Source organism: Aquarana catesbeiana, linkage group LG11 (genome assembly GCF_042186555.1).
Source record: "Aquarana catesbeiana isolate 2022-GZ linkage group LG11, ASM4218655v1, whole genome shotgun sequence".
NCBI classification, from domain to species: Eukaryota; Metazoa; Chordata; class Amphibia; order Anura; family Ranidae; genus Aquarana; species Aquarana catesbeiana.
This window is the reverse complement of record NC_133334.1, coordinates 193,235,744-193,241,743: the sequence shown is the minus strand read 5'-3', so window position 1 is coordinate 193,241,743 and position 6,000 is coordinate 193,235,744. Positions and strand designations below refer to the sequence as shown.

At 41.6% G+C, this 6,000-nt stretch overlaps 1 protein-coding gene across 3 annotated transcripts in view; it reads left to right on the top strand.

Moving 5' to 3' along the window:
• Window positions 1-296: 296 nt before the first annotated feature.
• The window catches only part of SIPA1 (signal-induced proliferation-associated 1), a 478,265-nt gene continuing 472,561 nt past the window's right edge, over window positions 297-6,000 (top strand). For 2 of the 3 annotated variants that reach the window (XM_073605152.1, XM_073605154.1), the window contains exon 1: window positions 297-458. The gene's annotated coding sequence lies outside the window, so the exon portion shown is untranslated. The remainder of the gene's footprint in view (window positions 459-6,000) is intronic. The other variant, XM_073605151.1, reaches the window with a different exon arrangement.

Below are 6,000 nucleotides of genomic sequence, written 5' to 3'. Positions count from 1 at the left end.
GCACACTTAGTGCAATGTTCTATCCGTAATTGTAAAATGTTACAAACACTATTCAGAACACAAGCACAGCACACATAAAAATTTAACTAGATCTTTAACAATGAGCTGAAGAGTATTCTAGATTGATGTGCAGCTACTACTACATGGGTGATTCATGTTTCAGCTTTGATAAAAAATGGAAAAACAATGGTCCGCTGGATCTTGTGCATGTCACCCTGTGTAAGGAAGGATAGGTTCATGACTCTCTATTCACTCTAACACCCTGCAGGGGGAGGATGGGAGGAAGGGAGTGAGGAAGTGGAAGGGGGGTGGAGGAAAAGAGAGGTCAGAGGAGGAGATGCTGATGGGAGGAAACTGTCAGAGGGTGAAGCAGCAGCCTGCAGCTGTGTGAAAGAACAAGAGAGGGGTTAAGGGAGAGAGCAGAAAGAGAAAAAGAGGCAGATTACGGGAAAACGCAGGTATGGAACACTCTTCTGCACCAGATCTGTCTATGTCTGTCTGGATGTCCAATTTTTACACAGGTCCATGTGTCATGTGTGGTGCCAGTAAAATGGGTCTCACTTTTAGCCATGATTTGCATGTGATATCTATCTATAGTAATCTGCTCATAAAACCTCCTATAAGCTGTGATGTATACATTACCAACAGATTGTTTTATGTTTCTAAGGCAAACACTGCCTGGCTGGGACTTACATGTCAGAGGTTTGCTCGCTATGTGACATGTGGCATTTAAATGTATATATTTTCTAGATCACATGTTGTTTGAGACATCATGTATATTGGATCCTCTCTGATCTCCAGATTGACATACATGTGTTACGTTGTACCAATATTTATTATTCTGTTGGTGATATTTGTTAAGTTTGGATGTCAGTGTTTGCTTTGCGCTGTTTTTGTTTCAGAAAATATTTGTATGCACTGCTTGACTATAACTTTATTTTTTTCATTTCTAAAAAGTCATTCTAGTTAGTCCAGGCTCTAATTTCCGCTTCAATGACAGAGGAAAAGGGGCATGTGGAGCAAAAACAGACAGAGGAAATGACAGACCTATGTGGAAGGGGGGAGATGTGTGTAGAGGAGCGGAAGAGAGGTACATGTGAGCAGAAAGGGAGGTAGAGAAAATCAGAGAGGGATGTGTGTGAATGGTGGGGAGTGGGAAGGAAAGATGGCATTTTTAGTGGCATCTGTACAGCTTCATCCTTGCTATGCACTATGGCCATTTAGTCGAAACCTTTACTAATCCTGCAGTGCATTGTAGTCTATGTAGTTCTTAACAGTTAACCCCTGCATGAAATCCTGTCTTCTTCCTCTATTCGTTTATGTTTTTCTATTTGTAAGGCTGATTGTTTTTAATCTGTGTCGACCAGTTATTCAGATCATGATTGTGACACAGGATTTGTAGCTGTGCTGATTTCCCATTAGAATGATTTCTAATAGGATCTTTCCATGCATGAATGATTATAGGGTGTGTTATGTAGTTTGCGATCCTGCAAATATATATACATACATATTAACAGAGTACATAACACTAGGACATGTTTTTTTTCATACAAAGAGGTCTCTCTCTTTTCATGGTTAAATAGTAATCGCAGCTCTGGCCTCCTCTACACTGTATCCCCCTCCGCTTACTTTCCTTGTCCTCTTCCATTCATCCCACACTGATCAATTATTCATCAGATGTACATATGGGCTTTTCAACAATGCCATGCCATACCTTTTGCTCAGCTTTTGTGTTGGGGTGCACATTGTTGTTTAAATGGGTGAAGCAATTGCAAAGAAACAGATTTTATGTAAGAATAATTCTTATTTTACATAACTTAGTGAAGCTGTATTGATCCTAATCACCCAATGATGTTTTTTACCTTTTCTATGGATGTGATTGGGTGTTCATAGTGAATACAGGATCCACTGGTCAAGGTAAAAATGAATGCCTTTCCTAGAATACCACCATTCTAGGTAGGTTCACACTATGTCACAATGCAACCTAGCCCAGTTATTAAAAGATTGTTGATCAGATCTTGACTTATAGGGCTTTCCTTTGCAATTTCTTTGCAATACCCTTTCTTGTTTTATTCTTAGCAACTACCTGTGTAAAATCCAGCTAGCATTTAAAGCTTACCATACATTATATAATCTGACTGTACAATACCTTTAGATCTATCAACAAAATAGAGTGCTAGGGCCTGTCCAATTGGATACCGATTCATTTTATAATTGAAGTGGGTGCTCATAGTAAATTTTTGGGAAATCTAAATTAATTGTACAGTAATACCTTGGATTACGAGCATGATTCATTCCAGAAGCATGCTTGTAATCCAAAGCACTCATATATCAAAGCGAGTTTCCCATAAGAAATAATGGAAACTCAGATGATTTGTTCCACAGCCACTGCTGGTGTATGCAGTACTGTATGTGGCCAGAGGTGGGGAGGCGCTGGTGATGCTTGGAGACACTCAGGAACTGTTGACACTTTTGAGTGCTCCGACGCACGTTATGCCCACCCCACCCAGCTGGGAGTGTCTCCGAGTTCTCCAGCGCGCCCGGACCTCTGGCCACATACGGTAATACATACACCAGCGGCTTGAGTCCAGCTCGTCTTGCGAGACATCGTTTCCAAATAAAGTCAGGATTTAAAAAAAAATATAGCTCATCTTGAGAAACCCTCGTATACCATGTTACTTGCAAACCGAGGTATCACTATATATAGATTTTGTGGTCGATTGTGTGGTCATATTGTAAAATGTATGATGAGCTTTAGTGTGTGAAACAAGAATGTGAACTTGTCTAGATCTATGTATGATTGACACATATGAAATCTAAATATTACCAGCAAGGCACTGATATATTGGTGAGAAAAGAGACGCTGACATTTCTGACCCGCATCCGAAAAAATTCTAGTTTCCTGTCTGCATTAAGTCATTTCTGCATCACAGACCCTGTATAAGTATACAGCAAGTGAAGTCAGAACTCCTGATTAGCATTTTCCAGGTAAGGGACTGGACTGAAGCCACTGGGCTTTACAAATATTATGAGATTAAGCTAATCACTTATTTGATCTGACCAGCTCTCAACCTAGCCATACACTGTGAGATTTCTCTTGTTCAGCCCCATAAACTGAATGAAAAAAAATCTATCAATTAGCCCATCGATGCTAAAGCGAGGAATCTCCTTCCAACTATTGTATTCTGATAGCTGGCATGAGATCAGTAGTGAAGTTAGCAGGGATAATACAGCTGTAACTTCTAATCCTGGGGTGAATGCAAGGACAATTCGAAAACAAAGCCCAAGGAAAACTAAGGGGAAGTTAATATGCACCCGTACAACGTTGAGAGGAGTATACAAAAATGCTAGGAGCCTAGTTAACAAAATGGAAGAACTGGAGCTGCTATTACATGAGGAGGACTTAGACTTTGTGTGAATAACTGAAACTTGGTTTGGCAGCTCACACGATTGGCTGGCAAATATCCAGCGGTATTCCTTGTATCAGAAAGACAGGGAAGGTAGAAGAGGGGGAGGGGTGTGTCTATATGTAAAAAATGATGTAAGGGTGGCAGAGAGGAGCGACATTGTGAATGGGATAAGGGGGGAGGTGGAATCAGTATGGGTAGAACTTCAAAGAGAAGAAATAAGTGGGAAATTAATAGCGGGGGTATGTTATGGGCCCCCTAACCTAAAGGAGGAGGAAGAGCTGGGCTTACTATCACAATTGGAAACGTCAGCGAGACAGGAATATGTCATCATAATGGGGGACTTCAATTATCCATTTCCATCCATTCCATCCATTAATATCCTATTATATAATTAAGAACAATCCAAGTCTGAGCTTAGATGTGGAAATATGGGAAAACTTTGGATATAGTGATCATAGGATGATCACATTTAACGTAAAACATAGAAAAAGGAGGCACGAGGGTAGCACAAGAACACTAAATTTCAAACAAGCCAATTTTTCTGAACTGCGGTCATTACTACATGACACTAATTGGGACCAAATCCTGGAAACATTGAACACGGAAGAAAAATGGGAATGCTTTCAGGGCATATTAAACAAAGGTAACAGTGCATTCCAATGGACAATAAATATTGAAGAGCAAAGGTTAAACTTGGGTGGCTAAACTGTAATGTAAAAAGCCTCATTAAAGAGAAAAAAATGGCCCTTTAGCCATCTTAATACAGTGCATTTTCACCCCCTTCCTGCCCAAGCCATTTTTCAGCTTTCAGTGCTGTCACACTTTGAATGACAACTGCGCGGTCATACAACACTGTACCCAGATTAAATTGTTATCATTTTTTCCCCACAAATAGAGCTTTCTTTTGGTGGTATTTTATCACCTCTGAGGTTTTTATTTTTTGCGCTATAAATAAAAAAATAGTGACAAGTTTGAAAAAAACGCAATATTCTTTACTTTTTGCTATAATAAATATCCATTTTTTTAAAACAAATTTTTTCCTCAGTTTATGCCGATATGTATTCTTCTACATATTTTTGGTAAAAAATCGCAATAAGCGTATATTGATTGGTTTGCGCGAAAGTTATAGCGTCTACAAAATAGAGGATAGATTTATAGCATTTTTATTATTATTTTTTTTTTTTTACTAGTAATGGCAGCGATCTGCAATTTTCTATCATGACTGTGATATTGCGGCGGACATATCGGACACTTTTGACACATTTTTGGGACCATTCAAATTTATACAGTGATCAGTGCTATACAAATGCACTGATTATTGTATAAATGTGACTGGCAGGGAAGGGGTTAACACTAGGGGGTGATAGAGAGGTTAATTATGTTCCTAGGGAGTGATTCTGACTGTAGGGGGAGGGGATTCACAAGGTGAGGAGACTGATCGGTGTTTCTCTGTACTGGGAACACACCATCGGTCTCCTCTCCTCTGACAGGACCGTGGATCTGTTTGTTTACACACACAGAGACTCGCGGTCCTACTGTGTTACCGGGCAATCGCGGGTGCTCGGCAGACATCGCAGCTGCCGGGCACGCGCATCGCGTCCCCAGTCCCCTCATATGACAGCCAGCGGGTGGCAAGCGGTTAAACAATATAAGGGGGATGGGTCTCAGTCAGCATTCAAACACTACAAGGAATGCAATAAGAAGTGTAAGAACGCAATAAGGGCGGCCAAAAAAGATTACGAGAGACACATAGTGGAGGAGAATAAAAAAAATCCAAATACATTTTTAGATACATTAACAGTAAAAAGGCAAGATCAGAGCACGTTGCCCACATAAAAGACAAGGAAGGGAGGGTGGTTACGGATGACACAGAGAAGGCAACTGTACTAAATGCCTTCTTCTCCTTAGTTTTTACACAGGAAAAGGAGGGGTATTCCAACTGTAGAAGTACTGTTGGTGGCACATCACAGGGCATACCCTTGTGGCTAACTGAGGCCTGGAGTGAAGGAAAGACTAGATAAAAACTTTAATACAAATAAATCATCAGGACCAGATGGCTTACACTTGAGAGTCCTCAGAGAATTCAGTCAGGTTATAGCCAGACCATTGTTCCTAATCTTTGTGGACAGCATACTGACAAGATTCAGTGGCGTGCCAAGCGCGGGGGGGGTGCGGTCCACCCCGAGTGACACACATTGGGGGGAGTGTCAGGCACTGCCCAGGGACCCCAGGTGCATGTGGGGCCCCTGCACTTTCCCTGTCATCGAAGCTTTGTAAATAGTTGATCGGATCAGCAAAGAGCCCAGCTGTGTGGGGGAGGCTGTCTGTAACTCCCCCCTATCATCTCATCAAGTTAGGCTGTCCCTCTGGGGTGTTCACTATCTCCTGAGGCAGCTGGAGGTGGTGGGCGGGGTCAGGGTGTGGCTGCCTATTCCACTCCTCCTACAGACTCCTCCTCTCAGGCTGACCCCCTTTCGCAGCTAAAGAAGAAAGAGGAGGAGAGACCACAGCAGCCCGGGAATCTTCATCACCTGACATGCTGTAAGTGACTGAGCAATGCCTATATACCACCCTGACCTGGCACCATATA